This window comes from Cetorhinus maximus, chromosome 8 (assembly GCF_964194155.1).
Source record: "Cetorhinus maximus chromosome 8, sCetMax3.hap1.1, whole genome shotgun sequence".
NCBI lineage: Eukaryota > Metazoa > Chordata > Chondrichthyes > Lamniformes > Cetorhinidae > Cetorhinus > Cetorhinus maximus.
In genome coordinates, this window is record NC_135886.1 from 6,300,676 (window position 1) to 6,327,731 (window position 27,056).

The following is a 27,056-nucleotide window of genomic DNA, read 5'->3' on the forward strand; positions in this document are numbered from 1 at the left end:
TTGTAGATGGTACACACTGCTGCTACTGTGTGACGGAGGTGGAGGGAGTGAATGTTTGTGGATGTGGTGCCAATCAAGCGGCTGCTTAGTTCTAGCTGGTGTCAAGCTTCTTGAGTGTCATTGGAGCTTAACTCATTCAGGCAAGTGGAGAGTATTCCATCACACTCCTGGCTTGTAGATGGTAGACAGGCTTTGGGGAGTCAGGAGGTGAGTTACTCGCCGCAGGATTTCTAGCCTCTAACCTGCTCTTGTAGCCACAGTATTTATATGGCTAGTCCAGTTCAGTGTCTGGACAATGGTAGCCCCCAGGATGTTGATAGTGGAGGATTCAGCGGTGGTAATGCCATTGAATGGAAAGGGGCGTTGGTTAGATTCCTTCTTGTTGGAAATGGTCATTGCCTGGCAGTTGTGTGGCATGAATGTTATTTGCCACTTGTCAGCCCAAGCCTGGATATTGTCCAGGTCTTGCTGCATTTGGACATGGACTGCTTCAATATATGAGGAGTTGTGAATGGTACTGAACATTGTGCAATCATCAGCGAACATCCCCACTTCTGACCTTATGATGGAAGGAAGGTCATTGATGAAGCAGCTAAAGGTTGTTGGGCCGAGGACACTACCCTGAGGAACTCCTGCAGTGATGTCCTGGAGCTGAGATGATTGACCTCCAACAACCACAACCATCTTCCTTTGTACTAGGTATGACTCCAACCAGTGGAGTGTTTTCCCCATGATTCCCATTGACTCCAGTTTTGTTCGGGCTCCTTAATGCCACACTCGATCAATGCTGTCTTGTTGTCAAAGCCAGTCACTCTCACTCACCTCAGGAGTTCAGCTCATTTGTCCATGTTTGAACCAAGGCTGTAATGAGGTTAGGAGCTGAGTGGCCCTGGAAGAACCCAAACTGGGCGTCAGTGAGCAGATTATTGCTAAGCAAGTGCCGCTTGATAGCACTGTTGATGACCCTTTCCATCACTTTTCTGATGATCAAGAGTAGACAGGTGGGGCGTTAATTAGCCAGGTTGGATTTGTCCTGCTTTTTGTGTGCAGGACATACCTGGGCAATTTCCCGCATTGCCGGGTAGATGCCAGTGTTGTAGCTGTACAGGAACAGCTTGGCTAGGGGCGTGGCAAGTTCTGGAGAACAAATCTTCAGTACAATTGCTGGAATGTTGTCAGGGCCCATTGCCTTTGTAGTATCGAGGCCAGCAGCCATTTCTTGATATCACGTGGAGTGAATCGAATAGCCTGAAGACTGGCACCTGTGATGCTGGGGACCTCAGGAGGAGGCCAAGATGGATCATCCACTCAGCGCTTCTGGCTGAAGATTGTAGCAAATGCTTCAGCCTTATCTTTTGCACTGATGAGTTGGGCTCCTATATTATTGAGGATGGGGATATTTGTGGAGCCTCCTCCTCCATTGAGCTGTTTAATTGTCCACAACCATTCACATCTGGATGTGGCAGGACTGCAGGCTTAGAACTGATCCATTGTGGAATCACTTAGCTCTGCTTACCACTTGCTGCTTATGCTGTTTGGCACACAAGTCGTCCTGTGTTATAGCTTCATCAGGTTGAAGCCTCATTTTTAGGTATGCCTGGTGCTGCTCTTGGCATGCCCTCCTGCACTCTTCATTGAACCAGGGTTGATCCACTGGCTTGATGGTAATGGTTGAATGGGGGATGTGCTGGGCCATTAGGTTACAGATTGTGTTCGGGTATAATTCTGCTGCTGCTGATGGCCCACAGCATCTCATTGTTGCGCAGTCTTGAATCGCTAGATCTGTTTGAAATCTATCCCATTTAGCACAGTGGTAGTGCCACACAACACGATGGAGGGTATCCTCAATGTGAAGACAGGGCTTTGTCCCCACAAGGACTGTGCGGTGATCACTCCTACCGATACTGTCATGGACAGATGCATCTGCGGCAGGCAGGTTGGTGAGGATGAGGTGAGGTATGTTTTTCCCTCTTGTTGGTTCCCTCACCACCTGCCACACACCCAGTCTAGCAGCTATGTCATTTAGGACTTGGCCAATTTGGTCAGTAGTGGTGCTACCGAGACATTCTTGGTGATGGACATTGAAGTCCCCCATCCAGAATACATTCTGCACCCTTGCCACCCTCAGTGCTTCCTTGAAGTGGTGTTCAATGTGGAGGAGCACTGATTCATCAGCTGAGCGGGAGGGCAGTGCGTGGTAGTCAGCAGGAGGTTTCCATGTCCATGGTTGACCTGATTCAATGAGACTCCATCGGGGTCAGAGTCGATCTTGAGGACTCCAAGGCAACTCCCTCCCAACTGTATGCCACTGAGCCGCCACCTCTGCGGGGTCTGTCCTGCCGGTGAGACAGGACATACCCAGGGATGGTGATCATGGTGTCTGTGACATGGTCTATAAGATATGATTCCATGAGAGTGGCTATGCCAGGCTGTTGCTTGACTAGTCTGTGAGACAGCTCTCCCAATTTTGGCACAAGCCCCCGGATGTTAGTCAGGAGGACTTTGCAGGGTCGACAGGGCTGAGATTGCCGTTGTCATTTCCGGTGCCTAGGTCGATGCCGGGTGGTCCGTCCGGTTTCATTCTTTTTCATTGACTTTTTAGCGGTTTTGATACAACTGGGTGGCTTGCTAGGCCATTTCAGAGGGCAGTTAAGAGTCAATCATATTGCTGTGGGTCTGGAGTCACATGTAGGCTAGACCAGGTGAGGATGGCAGATTTCCTTCCCTAAAGGACATTACTGAACCAGATAGGTTTTTACCCAATCAACAATGGTTTCATGGCCATCATCAGATTTTTAATTCCAGATTTTTACTGGATTCAAATTCTCCACCATCTGCTCTGGTCAGATTCAAACCCGGGTCCCTCCTTAAGGAAGGAATTTGTGGTCCTTACCTGGTCTGGCTGTCATGTGACTCCAAAGCCACATTAATGTAGTTGACTCTTAACTGATCTCCCACATGGCCTAGCAAGTCATTCAGTCGTATTCAAGAAGGTGACTCGCCACCATCTTAAGGGCAGTTACAGATGGGCAATAAATGCTCCCCTAGCCAGAGATGTCTGCAACAAATTAATAAAAGAAACGCTTGAGAGCTGTAGTGCATTGTGACAGGATGGTGGTTGCTGCTCATTATAACTGATCTGTACACACGTATAAATCCAAGATCTTGCAACTTCCTCCAGGGTAATGGTATCGTAGAATGACACAGTACAGAGGGAGGCCATTCAACCCTTCATGGCTGTGTTGGCTCTTTGGTAGGGCTAACCAATTGGTTCCAAATCCCATCAAGCATTTATCTAACTCCATTTTGAAACTTACCATGGAATTTGCTTCCACCAGAGTTTCAGGTGGTGCATTCCAGATCCCAATAACTCACTGCGTAATCTCACCTCTGGTTTTTTGGCCAAGAAGCTTAAATCTGTGGCCCCTGGTAACCAACCCCATTGAAACAGTTTCTCCTTATTTACTCTATCAAAATCTTTCATGATTTTGAACACAACTATCAAATCTCCTCTTAATTTTCTCTGCTCTAAGGAGAACAATTCCAGCTTCTCTAATCTCTCTACATAATGGGGTGGGGGGAGGGGTGGTGTTGGGGTATGATTGTAAATTAAATGGAAAATCTGAGGAGAGAAATGGAGGAATGGTGGTGGGGAGAGCAGGTGGAAATACAGAGAGTTACATTCTCCAAAACAAATACATTGACAGGCTATGCCCTGGCAGAATATTCTCATGCCTAAGGTATAATGGAAGTTGCAAGTCACCCGAAAGGATCTCCAATCAGTTGAGGCAGCTGTTGACCCCAAATGCTAGTAACTCAACTCCTGATTCCCCAAAGCCTGTCCACCATCTACAAGGCACAAGTCAGGAGTGTGTTGGAATACTCCCCACTTGCCTGGATGAGTGCAGCTCCCACAACACTCAAGAAGCTTGACACCATCCAGGACAAAGCAGCCCACTTGATTAGCACCACATCCACAAACATTCACTCCCTCCACCACTGACGCACAGTAGCAACAGTGTGTACCATCTACAAGATGCACTGCAGGAATTCACCAAGGCTCCTTCAACAACATCTTCCAAATCCACGGCCACTACCATCTACAATGTCAAGGGCAGGAGATACATGGAAACATCACCACCTAGAAGTTCCCCTCCAAGTCACTCACCATCCTGACTTGGAAATATATCGGATGGTTGGACAACCCTGCATAATTCTCAACCATCTGTTTCCCTGCAATATTGATGTTGGTCTTGACGACAGCCACTGGACCACTCTATCGATGACTCCATACTATTTACAAGAAGAGGGAAGAGAACATAAAAGAACATAAGAAACAGGAGCAGAGGAAGGCCATTCAGCCCTTCAAGCCCACTCTACCATTCCTGCCATTCCCTTCCTCCTATATGTTATGTATCTTATAAGGGATAATGGGATAGTGAGGAAACTGGTGTTGAAGTAAGAGATCAGCCATCATCTCATGACTTACTTCAACACCAGTTTCCTCACTATCCCGTTATCCCTTGTAAGATACATATAACATATAGGAGGAAGGGAATGAAACAAGAAAAAAATTCTCATAGTTGAACAGCAGAACCAGACGATATGGCCTGTCCATGAGGAGGAGAGTGGAGGAGGGATGGGGGGAGTGGGGGTGAGGTGGTGGTGTTATGTTCAAAACTAATCTGTGAAAAAATATATTAGGTATTATCCAGTTTCATTTTAGAGGCTACTTTTGAATCTGCTTACGCCATCCTTTCAAATAGTGCGTTCTAGATCACAACTGTCTGCGTAAAATAAATTTCCACGTGCCACCTCTCATTGTATTGCCTCAGACAGCCCTTCTGCCAATGGCAGCCATTTCCCAGTTTCTCCAGCAGTTTTCTCTGCTGCACAAGTGAATAAGTGGTCAACCTATGGAGAAAAACTCACTCACTCACTTTTCCAGAACTGCTTGATCCAATTCAGGGCCACAGAGGAGGCGGAGCCTATCCCAACAGGCAAAGGATGCTAGGCAGGGTACACCCAGTCTATCACAGGGCACACGCTCACGTGCACACACACAGACACACACACTAAGGGGCAACTTAACCACAGCTAGTCCTCCTAACCAGCATATCCCCAGGTGGAAATAGTTAGTTCCATTTCATTTGAATGCTCTCGTCGGGACCTGGAAAAATTGATTAATTTTGCTTCCAATCTCCACCCCATCATCATTTTCACATGGTCCATCTCTGACACTTCCCTTCCCTTCCTTGATCTCTCAGTCGCAATTTCCGGTGATAGACTGTCCACCAATATCCATTACAAGCCTACCGACTCCCACAGCTACCTCGACTACAGCTCCTCACACCCCGCTTCCTGTAAGGACTCCATCCCATTCTCTCAGTTCCTTCGCCTCCGTCGCATCTGTTCTGATGATGCTACCTTCAAAAACAGTTCCTCTGACATGTCCTCCTTCTTCCTTAACCGAGGTTTTCCACCCACGGTTGTTGACAGGGCCCTCAACCGTGTCCGGCCCATCTCCCGCGCATCCGCCCTCACGCCTTCTCCTCCCTCCCAGAAACATGATAGGGTCCCCCTTGTCCTCACTTATCACCCCACCAGCCTCCGCATTCAAAGGATCATCCTCCGCCATTTCCGCCAACTCCAGCATGATGCCACCACCAAACACATCTTCCCTTCACCCCCCCCGGCGGCATTCCATAGGGATCGTTCCCTCCGTGACACCCTGGTCCACTCCTCCATCACCCCCTACTCCTCAACCCTCACCTACGGCACCTCCCCATGCATACGCAAAATAGGCAACACCTGCCCCTTCACTTCCTCTCTCCTCACCGTCCAAGGGCCCAAACACTCCTTTCAAGTGAAGCAGCATTTCACTTGCATTTCCCCCAACTTAGTCTACTGCATTTGTTGCTCCCAATACGGTCTCCTCTACATTGGAGAGACCAAACGCAGACTGGGCGACCGCTTTGCAGAACTCTTCCGGTCTGTCCACAAGAATGACCCAGACCTCCCTGTTGCTTGCCATTTCAACACTCCACCCTGCTCTCTTGCCCACATGTCCGTCCTTGGCTTGCTGCATTGTTCCAGTGAAGCTCAACGCAAACTGGAGGAACAGCACCTCATCTTCCGACTAGGCACTTTACAGCCTTCCAGACTGAATATTGAGTTCAACAACTTTAGATCTTAAACTCCCTCCTCCATCCCCACCCCCTTTCCGTTTCTTCCTCCTCCCTTTTGTTTTTTCTAATAATTTATATAGATTTTTCTTTTCCCACCTATTTCCATTATTTTTAAATCTATACCTTTTATGCCCTTTTAGTCTTATTTCACCCCACCCCCATTAGAGCTGTACCTTGTGTGTCCTGCCATCCATTCTTAATTAACACATTCGTTTAGATAATATCACCACCTTCAACACCTCTTTGTTCTTTTGTCTGTGACAGCTTTTGATTATCTGCTCCTATCACTGCTTGCTTGTCCCTACAACCACCCCCATCCCCCAACTTCTCTCCCCACACCCCCCCCCTCACCTTAAACCAGCTTATATTTCACCCCTCTCCTATTTTTGCTTAGTTCTGTTGAAGGGTCATGAGGACTCGAAATGTCAACTTTGTTCTTCTCCGCCGATGCTGCCAGACCTGCTGAGTTTTTCCAGGTAATTCTGTTTTTGTTCTCCGCATAACTAACTTTGTGTGACCGCAATAGCTTCTCCAAATCACTTTGACACTTGGCTGGAAGGTAACTCAATATTACATTTAAATTTTCAAATACCCCCTCATTGTCCAATTTGATTAGAGGAACATTAATAACAGAATTCTGCATTTCTACTTCTTTCTCATTATCTACCACCACTAACCCCTCCTCTTGTTTCTATTCCCTGTCAAGGTACTTTTTAAGCATATTTACATGACACACCCTCTGTGTCTTTCTTCTATCTGGAGTATTTATTACATAATTTACTTCACTCAGTTTCCTTTCAATCCTGTAAGGCCCACTAAACCTTGCCTTTAACGAATCACCCAGTACGGGTAAAAGAACCAGCACTCTCTCCCCAGCAACATAACTACGAGCTGTATCTTTCCTGTCTGCCTGCACTTTCATCACTTGCTGTGATATGTTTAAATGTTGCCTAGCTAACTCACATGTTCTGCCCAATCTCTCTCTGAAGTTTGACACATAATCCAGGAGAGTAGTTTCTGAATTTCGACCCACCAATTTCTCATGGATCATTTTCAGTGGTCCTCTCATCTCATGGCCATAAACGAGTTCAAAAGGTCTAAAACCAGTCAATGCATTAGGAGCATCCCTAATAGCAAATAACAAGAATGGAATTCCCCTATCCCAATCCTGTGGCTAAACCTGACTATATGCCCTCATAGTTTTTCAAATTTGATGCCCTATTTCCAAAGCCCCTTGTGACTCAGGATGATAAACTGTTGACTTAAACTGTTATACTCCCAAACTGTTCATTACTTCCTTAAACAGCTGTGACATGAAATTTGGACCCTGATCTGATTGTATTTCTTTAGGTGAACCATAAAATTAAGTTGACTCTTCCACAACTTTCTTTGTTGTAATATTTCTTAAAGGTATTGCTTTGTAGACACATCCATTATTGTCAGTAAGTACTGATTTCCACTTTTAATCTTAGGGAGGGGCCCTACACAATCAGTCATGACCCTAGTAAAAGGTTTTTCAAATACTGGAATGGGAATTAAAGGTGCTGGCTTAATCACCACTTGTGGTTTCCCTATCACCTGACATATGTGACATGTTCTACAGAATTTGACTGCATGCCTATGCAATCCAGGCCAATAAAAATGTTTTTGTATTATCGCCTGTGTCTTTCTAATTCCTAAATGTCCCACATTGGAATTTCATGAGCAATCCTCAGAAACTCATTTCTATATCCAAATGGTATTACAATCTGATACACCTACCCCCAGCTTTCATTTGCTGGAGCATGATATAGCCTCCATTTTCTCATTAAAGCATTACCCTTAAGGTAATAGCATTCTAGAATATATTTTGCCCCTGTTTCTGAGTAAACTCTCTGATATAACTGCTTTATTTGTATATCCTTTTCCTGTAACTCCACTAAATGTCTTCAGTTAAACACCTCAGCCTCATTGCCTTCCAATCTTTCTTCCTGATCAAACACAGTGTCAGCTAATTGGATTTCCACACCTTCTCTCTGACGTTGAACTTCCTGTTCTTCTTGTTTCAACCTATGAGCCTGTGACCTTGTCATCACACAATCTAGAAACAATCCAGGATGCTTTCTCCGCAAAACTTCTGTTGAAAACACTTCTACAGGCTGCTCAACTGCCATAGGCATCACCCACATCTATGCTCCAGCTGTATCATTACCCAAAATAAATTGAACCCCTGCAATGGTCAATTATTCCACTACTCCAACAATGACCTCACCTATTTTCCACTTACTCTTTAAATTTACCTTCCACAATGGAATAAGTTTAGCATCTCCATGAGCCCCACTTATTATCACCTATTCCTGCAATACTCCCTCTGAACAACAAATGTCACTATCCCACAACATTAAGGATTGACTAGCCCCTGTGTCTCTTAAAAACTTTAACATCTTTACCTACTCCACCCTGTACACATGGAATGACTCCCTTCGCACACAAAATCTTTTTAAACATTTCTGCAACCTGCTCCTCAGAATTCTCTTGGGTAAATTATGAACACACTCCCACTTCTTTACCTATCACTGACTCCTTGTTTTACCCGTGCACACACCATTTGTTTTTCCTGTGCCTGAACCTCGGAACCCACAGTACTTTTACTTTCAGTACTTTTCTGCAACCCTATAATTCCTACAGATTCCCCCTACAATTTCCAATATACTGGCTTTGAGTGTCCAACTTGGAAACACCTCAATTTTCGAATGTCACCTCTACCCATAGCATCTTCCGTTTTATTTTGAGAAAAAAACTTCCTGGGAATTTCCATCTACTCCTTCTGTTCCCTAACTAACCACCTTCCTTTCACCTTCCCACTTTCTATCCCTTTCTGATTTAAAAGGGTGACGAAATAAAAGTTTAGCTCTATGAACTAACTCATTATCATCAGCTATCTCTGCTGCTTCTCTTACCCTTTGTTCCTCCACATGAGTTCTCACTGCTGAATGAATTGAATCTTTAAACTCTACCAAAAGAATTACTTCTCTAAGGGCTGCTTATGTAATCTCTATCTTTAATATCTGTATCCACCGGTCAAAATTACTTTGTTTTATTCTTTCAAACTCATATAAGTTTGCCCAGACTGTTTTCTCATATCCCTAAATTTCTGCCTGTATGCCTCAGGAACCAACTCATATGCACTCAAAATTGCCTTTTTTTTTTACCACATCAGTTCACCGACATTTCTTCTGACAGTGAAGCATAAACCTTATGTGCTGCACCCACCAACCTGGATTGTAACAACAATGTCCAGTTTTCCTGTGGCCATTTCATCTGTTTAGCTATCTTCTCGAATGAAATAAAGAATGCTTCAACGTCCCTTTCCTCAAACTTTGGAAGAGCTTGTACAAATTTAAACATCTCCCCACTGGGTTTTAGGTTGAAGGTTTTTTCATCATCAAAACTTTCCTCAGGATCTGAGATCTCTTTTTTAACTTCCAGCCTTTTAAGCTGGTATTCCCTTTTTCATTCCTTCTCTCTTTCCCTTCCCTCTCTTTCTTTATCCCTCTTTCTTGCCAGATTCTTTTCCTTCTCCTGCCTTTCTGCCTGTTCCCTTTGAAATGTCCTTTCTTTTTCTGCTCTTTCTTTTTCTTCTGCCTCTAGTTCCAATTTTTTTCATTTCCATTGCTTGTTCAAGTTCAAGCTTCTCCATGTCTAACTGAAGTCTCACTGCCTCCAGCTGTGACCCACCAGTGTCGGGTAACACTTCCAGCTTTAAATGCTGTGCTCTACCTTCAATTATGTCTGCTTCCTTAGCCCCTGCAGGTAATCCCAACTGTAATTTATCCTCCAATTCAACTAACTCAACCTTATCCACCTTTTGTAAACCAACCAAAGTTATAACTTCAACTCCAAGGCAAGTCTTAGCAACGGCCAAAGACATATTGCAGTCTCACCACTTTAAAATAAAAACCTCATGGCAACTCCTAAATTCAAAGTGCTTCTCGTACTCATAACCTTAAGATTCACCAAATCCAAACCAATCAAAGAACCTCAAATATATCTTGCAAAGAGCCCCCAATTTCTGTTATGGCAGGCGACTGGTAAATGCCAAGCTGCCCAAATCCCAGAGGGAAACTTGAAGCAGCCCCCACAATTATTTGCAATTTGTACTTATTTCGAGATGTGGGCTTTGGATTCAGTAAAAAGAAGGCCACCAAGTCTTATATGTTTCTTACAAAACTAAATTAAACCTTTATTAATAGAAGAAATGATTTTGAGCACATACATAGGTCTACAAATTACTACTATGGTAACTTTTATGCCCTCTAATTAATCTAAACCCCAGTTACACCTCCATTAAGGGAACAGTGAGACACATAAATTTTAAATGAACCAGGCAAAGTAACACACAATACCCTGAACAGTCAAATTCAAAGTGAGTGTTTCTCAGCTTCAACTCCTTGGAGACAGCAGCTTGAGGCTTTTCACACTTGTGTTAGATCTCTTAGAATGCCTACTCTTACATGCAGCCTTCTCTCCTTTATACACATTTCCCCCTTTGAATGCAAATTTCCATTGTTTCACTATGTCTTCGGACTTTTACCTCTCTAATTATAAAAATCCATCAAAGTACCAATTTTACCAGTAACCTTTGGGAAAGATAAACACACTGTTTCTTAATTTCTCCTAACTAGGTGTAACATTTCACCCCCTCCTTTGAATTCAAGTTATTCTGGTTTATTTAAAAGTGGAAATGTTCCCTTTTCACCTTACATTCTAAAACTTCCCCATGTTTACCTACTTAGCATTTCAAACATTCAGGCAAGCTGCCTTTAATTCAATTAAGTGCCCCGCATACACGCACATAGATGCAGACCCCTTATTACTCTACTTTACAAAGAAGTCCAATAGCATTATGAAAATTATTATATCTTCCTGACAAGCGAATTGTATTTTTTCACCTCAACAGTTGTCACTGTTGTGATGTAGGAAATATGGCAGCCAATTTGCACACAGCAATCTCCCACAAACAGCAATGTGATAACAATCAGATAATCTGTTTTTGCGATGTTGATTGAGGAATAAATATTTGCCAGGGCATCAGGAGAGAACTCAGCACTCTTTTTCAAGATGGTGCCACTGGATATTTTACACCCTCCTTACAATGCTATACTTAATATTTCATCTGGAAGAGGGCACTTCCAACAATAGAACACTCCCTCAGCACTACACTCAGGTGGCAGTGTGGATTTCGGTGCTCCAACCCTGGAGTAGGACTTGAACCCAGAACCTCACAGGTCGGAATGTTACCAACTGAGCCACAGCTGACCCACTGTTATAGATAGAAATGCAAGCTATGTAGATTTCTTTCAGAAAGTAACATTATGGGGTGCTGTATGTGAGTAATTTTAAGACATGACATGGCAAAGTGTAAAATGAGAAGAAAAGAACAATCTTGGCTTCATGGTTCCCAAGGCTCTCCACCAGTGGGGTTTTTCTTAAGCCATTTCGAGGTTTATGTAACCTAATTGGTTGCTATGATCAGTCAACAACTCCACTATCATCGTTTCAGGATGATAGAAGACAAATGAGGTGGACCTTAGACTTTCATTGTCTAACAATTCCAACGTTCCTTTAAGCAAATAAGCAGCATTAGTGACTGGGTTTAACCTGAGGCTAGAAGAGTTTTAATTTGCTTTACTATTGTAAACTGTGATTCTAACCAATTGTTTTCAGTTAGGGATGGGTATAGTTAAACAAAATAGCCACTGATGTTTTCAGCCCCTGTAGACAAATTGCCTATAGATCAAGGAGGTGCACTGATCCAGACAGGTGGATATCTGAGGCATTGTTATATTAAACAGAGGAGACTGGTAGCTGCTGAGAGTTATACTGCCAGCACTGCATGCCTCTCCAAGGCTTTGCACTCAGCAGCATCTAAATGTCGGTTGAAATGTAATGTTTGTGAAGAGCATCGCACTGACAGCTTGTGGTCTACATTAAGAAGTTTAAAAATGAAGTTTTCAAAATCAGTCTGCAAGCCCACTCTTCAAAAAAATGTTTTGCTTTGCATTGCTTGTACAAATTCAGTGCAAAAGCTGAATCTCAGCAAGACTTTCAGGTGCCTAAATTGTCAGGCAACCTTTTTTTTATTCATTCATGGGATGTGGGCGTCGCTGGCAAGGCCAATATTTATTGCCCATCCCTAATTACCCTTGAGATGGTGGCGGTGAGCTGCCTTCTTGAACAGCTGCAGCCTGTGTGCTGTGTGCACACCAATAATTCTGCAGCATCCTGTTGATGAAGGCAGATATGGACAATGAAATTCATCATCGTCTCCAATGTGCCAACTCAGCTTTTGACTGACTGAAGAAAATAGTATTTGAGGATGGGGACCTCAAACCTGAGTCTGAGGTCATGGTTTACCAGGCAGTAGTGATTCCCACTTCCCTATATGCCTAGGTTGTCCGGCCTACAGCAGACACCTCAAAGCATTGGAGAAGTACCACTAGCAGTGCCTTTGTCAGATCCTCACAGAAAGAAAGGCAGTCCAACAGCATTGTCCTCTCCCAAGGCAACGTTTCTGCATCGAGGCGCTAATCACTCAAAACCAGGAGCGGACATCTTGTGTCCATGCCTGACACCAGACTCCTGAAGCAAATGCTCTACTCAGAACTCAGCTGCAGCAGGAGACTCCCAGGAGGACAGTGGAAACACTTGAGGGATGTCGTCGAAATGTCCTGGAAGAGGTCAAACATCCCCGCCGACTCATGGGAGTCCCTGGCTTGTGGCCGACCAAAACGGAGAAGAGAAACAGGAAGGCAGCGAACACGTGGAGAGGCTTCATCGGGAATTTGCAGAGGCAAAGTCGAAGCATCAGAGGGAGCTCAGGAACCTTCAAAGACCTCATGTACCCAACGCTTCAAGCATCACCTGCCCCCACATGGGGCAGAGTCTGCAGATCACGCGCTGGACTTATCAGCCCTCTCAGGACCCATCGAGCCGGAGAGGCAGCAAATTCATCCTCAATCCCGAGGGACTGCCTGAGAATGAGAAGAGTGTTGTTCGGGAGGGAATCTTTACATCCAATCTTAGACTATGTGATTCCTGAAAGCACTTGGCCTACAGGCTATTAGTTGTGGCTCAGTTGGTAGCATCCTTGCCATAAGGTTGTAGGTTCAAGCCCCACTCCAGGCTATAAGCTGCAACACACTATATTGTGTGAGGGTGCTGAGTTTTTTTTATATGTTTAAACCAATGGCCCATCTGCTTTCTCAGGTGAATACCGGCACTATTTTGAAAATGGGTAGGGGGTGAGATGGTGTGGAGTTCTCCTTGGTGTCCTGTCCAATATTTATCCTTCATTCAACATCAATGAAAAACAGATGATGAGGTTGTTAAACGTCGCGGTGGCAGCTCGTCTGTCTGAAAATTGGCTACTACATTTCCTACATGACAACAGTGATCAAGCTTCAAAAGTATTTCACTGACTGTGAAAGCGCTTTGGGATGGCTTGAGGTTCTGAAAGGTGCTATAGAAATGCACATTGTGGGTTTTTTTTGTTTTCTCTCTCTCTGTAACGGGAACACCAGCTTTCACAGCCACCATCCCTGCAGAGAGTTGCACTCTAATAACCCCACAGACTGCTCCACAGCATCTATATAAAAGCTGTGTCTTAATACAGATTTAAATGAATGATTCATAGTTTGAGGAGTAGCTAGACTAGTAATTGTCACGTTGGGCAGAGTTGTTATTATTTACAACGAAGACTTTTTTTTAAAAAAAGATAGAAAGTTCCAACAAGGAATTAATGGGAGCAAAAAAAAAAAATTGTGTTTTTTTTCCCCCCACCCCACCCCCCGGCGATGCATTTTTTTCTTCCCGTCGTGACAATGGCAATGCAGCGCCTTTAATTAGATAGGTGTCGGCCAAAGGGCTTGCGGACCTGCCCCTTTAAGTGCCGGCGAGTGGGTTCCGCCGCTAGTTACGATGGAAAGCGAGCTGGGATCGCAATAGCCGCTCTTGTCTTTGGGAGCTTTGATTTTTTTTTTGAAACCCCCCCACCTCCCCCCCCCGGGGACGAATCGTGAGATCTGTGGGCTGCTGCCAACCCCCGGGACCCCACAGGGAGGAGGGCTGCTTCTTGTCACTTGGCTGAGCCCAGCCCGAGCAGGCAGCCTAGGAGAGCCCGCTGGAGACGCCGAGTCAAAGGAACAAAAGGACAAGAGGAGGCTGGCGAGCAGTGTCCGCTGTAAGTGGGGCTGGGGCGGAAAGGGAACACCATGGGCACTCGGGACTCGAAGCTGGGGCAAAGTAGTGGGGGGGGTACTTCTCTGCTGGGAGCTGGGGCTACTCGATGAGGCTAAAGTTACCCTCTCTCTCTGTGTGTGTGTGTGTGTGTTTCAGTCAATCCCAATGTTGGACCCTGGACATTTCATTTTCACTTTCACTGCTTATAGCCCCGTATTAAAGTTCACTCTAACGCCACTTGCCCTCCCTGACAACATCTGCACTTTTAATTCCCCTCCCTTTACCTTTCCACGCGTGGACTGCATTTTCCTTCGCTTCGAGGTTATTTTGCTTCTTGCGTCTTTTTAATCGTGAAATTTCACCTTGTGTTATAGTTTCGAGATTTGACTTGAAATTCTTCCCTGAAAACTTCTGAACCGGGATTTATTATTTTTTTTTTGGTTTTGGTTTAGTTTTGTATAACGCGCACATTCACACATCTCACGAGTGGGGTTGGAAGGATCTGATTATCACTGGAGACTTCGACAATTTAAAATAGTAATTTATTTTTTAAAAAAAAAACACCAGGCAGCTGAAATGGGGGAAAAAAAAACAAGAAAGTTGACAGGACATTTGGCGCCAACAGTAACTACAGGAACCAATTTATTATTTATATAGCCGGCTATTAAAACTTACTTTCTCACTCTCTCTTTATAAATGGAGCGATTGTTAGTGTGTTAATTCCTGCTCGTCTATTGATAGACCACAGAGTGAGTCTGTTCTACAGCACATTCCAACCCCTGTTCTGGGGTAATTATATATGCTTTTAGTCCAGTAGCTGTGTGTGTGTGTTGTCTACAAAGAGTGAACAAGTAGTGTCACTGTATTAATCTTGTGATGAATAAAATAACCAGGTGATTCCTGATCAAAGTTAGTGACAGGATGGGGGGAGGGGAAGGGGAATAAATGCTGATTATTTTATATCTTAATTGGCTTTCTTTTAATTTGCCTATTGTCTTTTGTCCAATTGTAAATTGTTCTCATTGCAATCATTTAATTTTCATCTTGGATCTGATGATCAGAATCTGGTGATTAGTTTCCCGCTAAGTTGGCAGACACCTTGAAATTCTTCAGCCTACCAGCTTGCGAGTGAATTACTTATTTTATTGAAAGATTTTTTTTAAATTCAGCAATGGTCCCTCTTAAAGCTTGACTGTCTGCCCTGAGAGAAGCGTTATAATTTCTGATTGAAACTTCAGTTTTATTCTTAAACTTGGAAGGGACTTTGGAATAATACCCTCTTCTCAAGCCCCAGTCTTCCTCCCTGCTTAATCCTGCACATGTACAACAGATTGGGTTGGGTTTCGATCCATCATTGTGGACTGAATTTACTCTCTCTCTCTCTCTCTCTCTCTCTACTCTCCCATTTGCTCTCCCACATCGAGCAGGATGTGCAATGACAATATTGTGTTTTTGACAACTATGCTGTGGTACGTGGCTCACAAACTCAAACACCTGCTCAAAGTAAGCCCTTAATATCCTTAGTGACTGACAGAATCTGTTTTGTGGTTGTGCCTTTTCATTTCATTAACTCAATAGCCAGAACAGAGAATTCTTGCCACATAGACTTGTGCGTTCACACAAAACATCTTGTGGATTTGCTGAATTAACTGCAGCAATAGCTGGTGCGGAGTAAATTGTGGTGCCCAGAGCACTGAAGGCCAGAGATAAAGGAGTTCCATCAATTGGTAGGAGAACTTATGGAATCTCCTCAGCCTGACCTGAGTTTAGGATATTTTAAGAAGAGCTGAGTCCAAGACAGTCACACTAGAATGTGAAATACTTTTGTCACCCTGACCCCTGCTTCCCTGTTTTTTTTAAAAAAAAACTCACTCAGACAGGAATGTTGATTTGTGTGTCTTTCAGCATTTTATTTGTGTTGGAAGAGTGGGAGTGGGTTCCTTGTCCCAATGCGCAGAATGGGATCTTTCATACTTTCTTGAAACCCCCAACATATGTCTGAAAACAGCCCTGCCCCTCCCCAAAAAAAACGGAGAAAGGGGCATCGTCAATTAATTTGAAGCAGATTCTACGCAGCACTCAGTTTAGGGATGATTTGAAAATGAGTAGTCAGTTTGAATTTAAATGTGACACTTTTGAATGCTTTTCAAAGGCGTGAGTTTACCTGTTCAGGACAGGAGTACAATGGAAGTCAATATTGAATTTAACATGTCAAATATTGGAGTATGTACTTTGAAATGTGTTATATCCACTATAATCATTGCTATGTGTAAAATTCATCACTGCTATTTTAAAAATGCAATACTTCTCCTCGTAAAAAGTTCGCTGACAGCAGTACAATTATGCATTGACAACCGGGGCTCAACTTAGACAAGTTAAACCTAGTGCATATTTTATATTGAAAAAAAAAACAACTGTCTACAACAGAGTTTTCTGTAATTTTCCATTTCTGAATATCATACTCCATTATTATTTAGTGTTTGCACAGGACCCCTTATAGAGTTCAAACAAAAAAACAGAGTTGTTAATCTGCCTAAGCTTCCATTGGACAAGTGAGTCTCAGATACTGACTTGCTTAGAACAGGGCTGCATACCCAGGGCCGCCTTTGTATTTTTTAAAAAAAAACAGAATTGAAAGGAAAATAAAAGGACCACAATCTACAAGTGTGCGCAGAGCAAATGGAAAAAAATGCTCGTAACCTCCTACGAAAGAATAACATTCTGTGAGGAAGGCTTTATCACTAATCTAAAAGCGTCATAACTTTCATAAATTTTCGTGCAGTCTCTGCACAGAGTTCAGTGTTTGCTGCACTTGTCTTGGGATGTGTGTCCTGATGATGGGTTGGGGGCTCTGTGCCTCGACTCTGAAACCTTGAAGCTTTTGAGGATGAAAAGGAGTTTCTTTGTAAAAAAAACCCAGGAGCTTTTGCAACTCCAAAGTTTTATTTAGTCCTTCAAAGTTGGTGAAACTCAGTTACTCAGTCACTGCAATCCACTGTCCTGACAAGTAGATTGACAGTAGTGCCGAGAGATGCCCTGCTTTTAAATAAAATAAAAATAATTGTCACACAATAAATGCTGTAAACATATTTTGGAACTGATGGGCCCATTTGTCTGCATTTAGGTTGCAGGCCTTTTTGTTTCAAGGCTGTCGTGTGATTACTTAGGACTTTTTTTTTAGTTGTTTGAAAAGACCTCTCTATTGTGGAAATCAGTAGGTGTTGAAAGACCAGGATAATGGTTGGAAAGGTCATGGAGTAATCTCGCTTCAGAACTGAGAACAATAGGAATGGAATTGCACATTCTGTGCATTTCTGAAACCTTAGTGCTCAAAACTGAGGCTGGAAGTGGCATGGGAATCATCCACCTTTTAAACACTGGTCAAATTTGAGGCCTTATTGCTTATCTTAAGGGATGGTAAATTTTGTTATGTGTGACAGCTTCTCGATCATTCTGAATCCAAATCAAAAATGTTACTGGCTTAAATTATTTTCAAAACAGCAAGTTTCATGAGCACCATGTCGGTGTGGAACTGTTGTAAACTGCAACACTGAGCCGTGCTTTGGAAATAGGGATTGTGATGTGTGGGAATTATGTCTGGGTTTTGGATTTGGTTTCACACTGATGCTGGGTTGGCAACAGTAGTGAATGCAGAAGGATTTTATTTTTTTAAAAAAAGATTCTGACATCTTCAGGGGGTTTGTTTTAACTCTCCTCCGGAACTGGGTTCATTTAAGATGTTGTCAGCTTTCCCCCTTCTCGGAGGGCATACTTTATTTTGACAATCCCAGCCGGAACGTGTGACACAACCTTCCCTTCTCCGGCAGAATTCCCTCTGCAGCTGGCAGAGTGGGGTTGGGGGCAAATTGTGTCTGGTGGAAAAATTGGAAAACCCGGCTGGGATGTCACAGTGAGCCCCGGAAAGGTTAAGGATGGTGTTGATAAATCTGTCACAGTGGAAGCCATCAAAGGCTTTTAGCCAGCACTGAGTTTAGTCCAGATGGGGGTGGACACGAGGAGAAATCGGCCTTGCGGGTATGATGTTGTTATTCCCACGTGGTGCCCCTTGTTTCAAATGATTCTGACTGAAGGTAGGGTTAATTTGAACACAGGTTTAGTTAAATTACAAGATATTATTAACAACTACAGAAGGTTTAATTGCACCTACAATGCATTTGAACAAAACTAATTGGATGATCCCTCACCTGCTAGAAATAAGACCTTCTCAGAATTTTACCCTCTCCCGCATAATCTTTCACCCCTTTGAACCAAGTAGTCAGTCGGGGACGGACTTACTCACGTTTGGGTATTGGACTGGTACTGTTGGGGTGAGGGGAGGTTGGCGTGTTGGAATGAGGGACTTACAATTCGGCACAAGATGGTGGTGAGGGAGCTGGCCAGGCTGGAGCTGTGGACGAAGGGGGTGAGGGGCGTGAATGCTGCAGCTTGTGAAATCTGGGGTACAATGTACAGGGTGGACACTGCCTGGGTAGGAAAGGTGAGTGGGGCCGGATGTAACCATTATACGGGCAAGGCAGTGAAATGTGTTGTTTGTTGGTCGTGGGGGTGGGAGTGGAGTGTGTGTATGTCACTGCATGGGGCTCAACGTAAAATCAGTGGATGATACCTAATGATATGTAAAGCAGTATAGTGGGCTGGGTTGTTCAGTCTGTCCCTGAGAGTTGGCTGTAAGTTACTGACTTATCACCTCTAGTAGATTAATATTGAAAAATACTATCAAGTCAAGTGAGGCTCTGAAGGACTTGCTGCTGTCTGGCACTGTTACTGTCCTATACATTGTATATGGTGGCATCCTGTTTACCATGGGCAGGTATGCAGTGATCAGCAGAGCTCCCCACACTCGAGCATTAAACCTCATGGCTTTAGACCAGGCATAAGGCTTCCTGGGCCTTTTAAAAATCTTAGTGTCAGGTGCGGTTTGGATGATTTGTCTTTTTAAAAAAAAAATCTCGCCATGTCGCGGCTGTTAGTAAATTATTGAAGGGTGACCAGATGACCAGTTGAACTCATCACGTAATAAATACTTCGAAGTGATCTTGCCGCCTCTCGGAATGTAATTTAGGGCCCAGATCTTCCTGGTAATCAAACTGCAGGTTGGCTGAGTGGTGGCTGGTGGGGGGAGGATTTCCCAACAGACTTGGTCTGAACTCCAACTTGAGTAAATCCTTCCCCGACTGACTGACTGACTGACTAGTTGGTTCAAAGGGGCCCCAGCGTTGAGATCTTTTGCTGGAGAGGGTAAGATTTTCAGTAGGTCTTTGTCTTTGGCAGGTGAGGGATCATCCAATGAGAGTTGTTCAAATACGTTGTAGGTGCAACTGAACCTTCTGTCATTGTTAATAATATCTTGTAATTGAAGGAAATCGTGGTGCCTTTTAACTCTTGAATTGCCCCTAGACAAATTTGTTCCAATGTAATCTTCTAGATTTTGGGCAGCTGAAGAAAGTACAAAATTTTTTAAAAAAAGAGCATTCGGCATCAAAAATATGGGGCTTGTGATGTAACTGGGCAAGGATTGGAATGTGATTCTGTGTGTTCAGCTAAAAAGCCACTTGCTCAGAATTGATAACCCGCTGATTGTCATTTGCAGTTAAATCAAAACTCAGTTCTTTTATTTGTGGTCTGGATAAAAATACTCTGGCGATAGAAACGCTTGTTATTGTAAATGCTCGACCCCAGCCGCCTCTGCGGAGCTGGTCTTGGGGAGGGTATCCCCATTGGGGCCTGAGGGGAGTGACTTGTGTCTTTTAATTCCTGGTGGGAACTATCTGCCGCAGCGAAAGTGATCTGAAATGAATCTCCTTCAAGAGCACCAGTTGCTGGCGTAGATGGTCTTTGTGGCATTGCTTGACTTGCCTCTTCAATTCAGTTTGCAACCGCTAAAACGTGAGGAGGAGGAGGAGTGGTGTGGAGGAGCCTGAGGAAGAGAGTAGCTGTTCAGTTACAAGTTGAGAAATGACTAGTACCGCTCCCTTCTGGAGTTAAAGGCGGTGCGTGCAAAGAATCCGGAATACGTAATATAAGCATTGAATTATTTTTTTTCTGACCGAATCATTCATTGTGGAGCATACAATGAGAGAGGTCCACAGTTTTGAGCTTCTATACATGCATTATTTGCATGACATCCGATATAACCCCCTTTATCAGCAACGTTCAATTCCCTTTCAGTTATTTGGTCACTGTTTTTTTAATACAAGTGTTTTAATTTCGACTGGAATGGTGACGGTGACACTTTGAAACTCCAGCTGTTGTATACCAGTGAGGTCCAGTATTTCTGCTGCTGCGTTGGGTGACCCAGTCGGGAGCAAATCATAAGCTTTTATTTTTAACAGTGAAAGTGAATCTGATCAGCTTTGCTAACCAGTCAAAAAGAGCCAGTTCCCTTTTGCAGAGAGGTGGGGTGGGGTGGGGGGCGTGTGGAGAACCACTCCCACCCCCACCCCATTCAGAGGAAGTTTTGTTTTTTTTTATTAATGGGGACTGTTGGCATCACTTTTTTTTCTCACTAATTGCGAGGCGTATTTCTGCATCAGTTGTGGCTGCCTGGATTCTCCGCAGTTGGCATCAACGCAGAATTGACCATTCTTAACGTTTTAGAAGCGTCTCCTCGCTGGAGCGGGGTTTGAACTCTCCCCTGCTTCGTTTTGAGGTGGAAGTTGAGGACAAGCGGCTGCCGATGATTTGTCTTGTGGTGACCCTGGTTAACACCAGCCCCAGCGCCTGGATTCTAGTTCCCGATATTCGTATCTGCTGGGAAAGCTTGGTTATGGGCCCGATTTTAACTCTTGTGCAAACCAGTGTGTTTTTGAGTGAGTTGCAGCCTTGCCCTTTTTAACGTGTGGAAGTGTGATTAGTTTCTCACCTTCTTTAGCCTCAACTTGTGTCTACATGCATTCCCCAGCAGCTCAGGCCCAAGTAGCCTGAATGAGTATTAAATCAGTGGCTTTTCTCTTTGGGATAATGATAGATAATACACATAAAAATAATTGCACTTCTAAGAGGATGCAAGGATCAAACAAACTAATTTCCCCTCACCCTCCTTCCCCATCATCAATGATTGCATACATTGCAAAAGCGTTACCATCCTCACTGTTTACATCTGCCTTGAGACATTGAGCTGCTGACTCTTTGCACAAGGGGCAATTTTTTTTTTTGCCTGAAAGGTAGTTTTGGTTTGTTTTTGATGTTTTTTTAAACCCATCTTCAAGAGGAAATAGCACAGAGCTAGTTTTTTTTTGTGTGTCACTTGAATCTTTGAGCCCAGCTTGCAGCTTGAATGGCCTTGAATAAACCTCAAGTCTGCAGCTCAAATTTAATATTGATTTTTTTTTCTCTCTTTTGTTCACCCTGAGCTGGACTTGTGCCTATTTTTTTTTCTTCTTGGCTTTCCCAAAATTGTGCTTTTGGCTCCTCGTTTTTGCCCACCCGATGAAGCATCACTCTAGGGCGCTTGAGGTTGGAGCACAGAATCCAAACAAGCTGGACAGATTTGCCATTTCTCTTCTAAATTAAGTGTGATCCATCATTTTTGTCCTGAAGTTTGGCTGTGGTGATTGTGTTATGTAGCACAATAAAGAAAGCAAACATTTGCTCAGTTACTAAGCACAGGGTGAATTGTAGGAGTGTGTGCAATGTTTTGTTACCAGGAGTTGCTGAGGTATCTTTTTTTATTGGATAAGTATTTGGGGTGGGGATTTTGGAGAGAGACTGGGGCAGTGGGGTTGATCCTTGGATTGCTCGAACAAAAAAACACATTTTGCAATGAGCAGAATGGCCTCCATTTATCCCCTAAACTCCTATGGTTCTGATAATGACCATAGTTATTTTTTTATTTTGCTATTTTGCTCCAATTTGCCATTCCTAAATTATTCTTTTTGTTTGAATGGTGTCCCCACAGCCCAAGTATTTTTGCTGTTTAATTAACATCGTCTAATTATTCAGTAATAGCTGGGATTGTGCATGCACATATTCACACTGTATGTAGCATTGAATCTCACTCACCTTCACTTTTGACTCAAAAATATTTTGTCTCTTTTCCTGCATGTTCCTCATATTATAGCAGCGGTGAGGCATCACTGAAGCAGCTGATAAGACTCTGAGACCCATTGTGATATTGTATTTAACCAAGGCCGAAATGAGATCAGCCATGATCGTAATGAATCGAGGGGCTGAATTGCCTGCTCCTGCTCCTAGTTCTTATGTTCTTAACAAGGACCCCTTTTTAACCTGGTAAACCTGATGTTTCACAGGTTCAGCTTTTCAAATTTGCTCTGTACTGAGATTCTGGTTTGCGCTCAACTGAAATTCGACCTTTTCCTTTACAAGAACATAAGAATTAGGAACAGGAGTAGACTGTTCAGCTCCTTGAGCCTGCTCTGCCATTCAATAAGATCGTGGCTGATCATCTTGTGTTTCGATTTCCACATTCCCATCTAACCCTGATAACCTTTGATTCCCTTTGCCTTACAAGAACCTATCTACTTCTGCCTTAAAAATATTCAATGACCCCGCCTCCACCACCTTCTGAGGCAGAGAATTCCAAAGTCTCGCAATCCCCTGAGAGAGAAAAATTCTCCTCATCTCTGTCCTAAAAGACGACCCCTAATTTTAAAACAGTACCCCTAGTTTTGGACTTTGTTTATTTATCCTTCACTTGGATCAGATAACCACGGCCTTTGTCCACAATTTGGTGGCGCATCCCAAGCCCACGATCTCCACCAACTAGAACGACAATGATACATGGCATCACCATCACCTCCAAATTCTCTCTAAGTTACACAGAATTCCTACTTGGACATGCATCAGTGTTCCTTCACTGGATAAAAAATTAGTTAGAAAAATTTGCTACCTAAAGCGCTGTGTAAATGCCTTCACCACATTGGAATGTAGAGGTTAAAGAAGGCCCATCACCACTTTCTCAAGGGTGGTTAGGGATGGCAGTAAAGAACCTTTGAGCTATAGTCACTGTTGTAATGTAGGAAACACGGCAGCCAAGTCGCTCCCACAACAGCAAATAACCTGTTTTTGTGGGATAAATATTGGCCGGGACATCGGGGAGAACTCCACTGTTCATCTTCAAGATACTGCCATGGAATCTTTTACAAGCAGCCGGTAGGCGGATGGGGCCTCGGATTAACATCTGAAGACAGAACAGCAGTCCCTCAGTACTGCAATGGAATGTTTCTGTGCTCAATCCCTGGAGTGGGACTTGAACCCAGAACCTTGTGATTCAGAGGCAACAATTCTACCCACTGAGCCACGGCTAGAGTTGTGGCTTGTTGGGATCGATTTGGATTTGGTTCTGTCTTGTACCTTTGTCGGCCTGCTAGAGTAATATCACAATTACACAGTACTATTTATGACCTCTTTGAAGTTTGCAATGGCCTATTGACCATTCTACCTGAAATCACCCATGGATCTCAACTTTCAACATAACCGGTCCAAAGTGTCTTATCGCATAAACACAACAAAGGCCGCTGTCCCTTTTGTGGCAGATTATGTGCCAGGGTTTCATTTAGACCAAGCATAGCGCGGATGTCTGCTTTATATCTGTCAGTACCAACGGAGCAAAGGTCTTTGTCACATCACTGAAATGAGAAACGTTGACAAACTTGTCTCTGCCTTGTAACCTGTGAAACCATGGGTGTGTTGAAAGATACAATTCTGTAGAGATAAGTGTAAAAAGTGCCAAAAGAGCTGCTTGGTGTGAAATATGAGCAGGTACTGTTTGCACCAAACCACAGGTGAGAATTATATATTGAATTTGTCGGCTGTAGGCCAGAAATTCCAGGTTATGGATTGTGGCCAATTCCAGAGGATGAAGAGCGATACTTGAGATTAGGAGCGCAACATGTGTACCAGTGTTATAGGCGATTAGGTTGTGCTTATAGGGCTGGTTTTAAAGTCCTTATTTCTCCCCTCTGCTCCACTGTGTCTTCCTGCAGGGTTATCCTGCTCTCGCCACTGTTCAGCTTCAGAAGCTGGTTAAAAAGGTTCCTGTGAGAAGGTCACCTACCTTTGTATGGGGGAAGAGTGCTTACCGGGGAGAGGTGTTCACTGCTCGGGACAGTGTGTGAAGGAGCGAGACCCTCTTAGATGATTTCAGTATTGGAGGGAGTGAGACTCCACTTGAGAAAGAAGCAAACGAAAGGAGGGGGTCTGTCATAAGGAAAGTGGGCACTTGGCTTAAATTCCTCACTACACAAAAGAAAGTTTATTTGTAGGGTATGGATTACTCGATGTAAAACTGTCTAGTGTTACTGTTTATTCAGAAGTTTCAGGGAGCTGCATAGCCCCTTGTGATTGTTGATGGAGTGACAGTTAAATGTCAGAATGGGAACTGTAAAGTCAGGATCCATGACATTGGCGGGGTGTGGGGGAAGGAAGGACAAAATGGCCTATAACCTGAGAGTTCAACTCTTCATATCATTTGTCACAATTATAAGGTTTATAGGATTATGTTTTGGAACTGTGTCTTTAAGGTAAAATGAAGGGGGTCATGTGACCCGCTCTGAAGTCTACCTGACAGTAAGCTTGGTGGTTTGATTGTTAGCGATAACAGGAAGGCTTAGATTGTATTACTGGAAAGAAGGTGCAAGGTGTTTAGGCTTGGAGAATGCCAAGTATTTAGGCAGCAGCCTGTGTGGTTACAGTGGGGACTGAAAGTCTCCAGAGTCCCAGAAGTGTTGGGAATGTTGGTTGTGCTGTCAACTGTCTATTTACTTAAGGTGAAAAAAGGTTGGTGTCAAAAATAACCAATCAGCATTTCTCGTTATCTTGACTCCCTTCTCTCTCCCCTTGTCCAGTCCCTTCCCACCTACATCCGTGATTCCTCTGACACCTTACGTCACATCAACAATTTCCAGTTCCCTGGCCCCAACCGCCTCCTCTTCACCATGGACGTCCAATCCCTCTACACTTCCATCCCCCACCAGGATGGTCTGAGGGCTCTCAGCTTCTTCCTCGAACAGAGGCCCGAATAATCCCCATCCACCACTACTCTCCTCCGTCTGGCTGAACTTGTTCTCACACTGAACAATATCTCCTTTAACTCCTCTCACTTCCTCCAAATAAAAGGTGTGGCTATGGGTACCCGCATGGGCCCCAGCTATGCCTGTCTCTTTATGGGGTATGTGGAACATTCCTTGTTCCAGTCCTACTCCGGCCCCCTCCCACAACTCTTTCTCCGGTACATCGATGATTACTTCGGTGCTGCTTCATGCTCTCGTCGGGACCTGGAAAAATTGATTAATTTTGCTTCCAATCTCCACCCCTCCATCATTTTCACAAGGTCCATCTCTGACACTTCCCTTCTCTTCCTTGACTTCTCTGTCTCAATTTCTGGTGATAGACTGTCCACCAATATCCATTACAAGCCTACCGACTCCCACAGCTACCTCGACTATAGCTCCTCACACCCCGCTTCCTGTAAGGACTCCATCCCATTCTCTCAGTTCCTTCGCCTCTGTCGCATCTGTTCCGATGATGCTACCTTCAAAAACAGTTCCTCTGACATGTCCTCCTTCTTCCTTAACCGAGGTTTTCCACCCACGGTAGTTGACAGGGCCCTCAACCATGTCCGGCCCATATCCCACGCATCCGCCCTCACGCCTTCTCCTCCCTCCCAGAAACACGATAGGGTCCCCCTTGTCCTCACTTATCACCCCACCAGCCTCCGCATTCAAAGGATCATCCTCCGCCATTTCCGCCAACTCCAGTATGATGCCACCACCAAACACATCTTCCCTTCACCCACCCGGCGGCATTCCGTAGGGATCGTTCCCTCCATGACACCCTGGTCCACTTCTCCATCAACCCCTACTCCTCAACCCCCACCTACGGCACCTCCCCATGCATACGCAAAATATGCAACACCTGCCCCATCACTTCCTCTCTCCTCACCGTCCAAGGGCCCAAACACTCCTTTCAAGTGAAGCAGCATTTCATTTCCCCCAACTTAGTCTACTGCATTTGTTGCTTCCAATGCGGTTTCCTCTACATTGGGGAGACCAAACGCAGACTGGGCGACCGCTTTGCAGAACACCTTGGTCTGTCCCCAAGAATGACCCAGACCTCCCTGTCGCTTGCCATTTTAACACTCCACCCTGCTCTCTTGCCCACATGTCTGTCCTTGGCTTGCTGCATTGTTCCAGTGAAGCTCAACGCAAACTGGAGGAACAGCACATCATCTTCCGACTAGACACTTTACAGCTTTCCGGACTGAATATTGAGTTCAACAATTTTAGATCCTGAACTCCCTCCTCCATCCCCACCCCCTTTCTGTTTCTTCCCCCTCCCTTTTGTTTTTTCCAATAATTTATATAGATTTTTCTTTTCCCACCTATTTCCATTATTTTTAAATCTATACCCTCTATGCCCTTTTAGTCTTATTTCACCCCACCCCCACTAGAGCTATCTGTATCTTGCATGTCCTGCTATCCATTCTTAATTAGCACATTCGGTTAGATAATATCACCACCTTCAACACCTCTTTGTTCTTTTGTCTGTAACATCTTTTGGCTATCTGCTCCTATCACTGCTTGCTTGTCCCTACAACTTTACCCTCCCCCCCCACACCTTAAACCAGCTTATATTTCACCCCGCTCCTATTTTTCTTAGTTCTGTTGA

At 44.1% G+C, this 27,056-nt stretch overlaps 1 protein-coding gene across 1 annotated transcript in view; it reads left to right on the forward strand.

The window, feature by feature from the left end:
- The first annotated feature begins 14,711 nt into the window (after nucleotides 1–14,711).
- LOC144683402 (transcription factor SOX-13-like) overlaps nucleotides 14,712–27,056 on the forward strand; it is a 186,878-nt gene continuing 174,533 nt past the window's right edge. The window contains exon 1 of the mRNA XM_078546383.1: nucleotides 14,712–14,729. The gene's annotated coding sequence lies outside the window, so the exon portion shown is untranslated. The remainder of the gene's footprint in view (nucleotides 14,730–27,056) is intronic.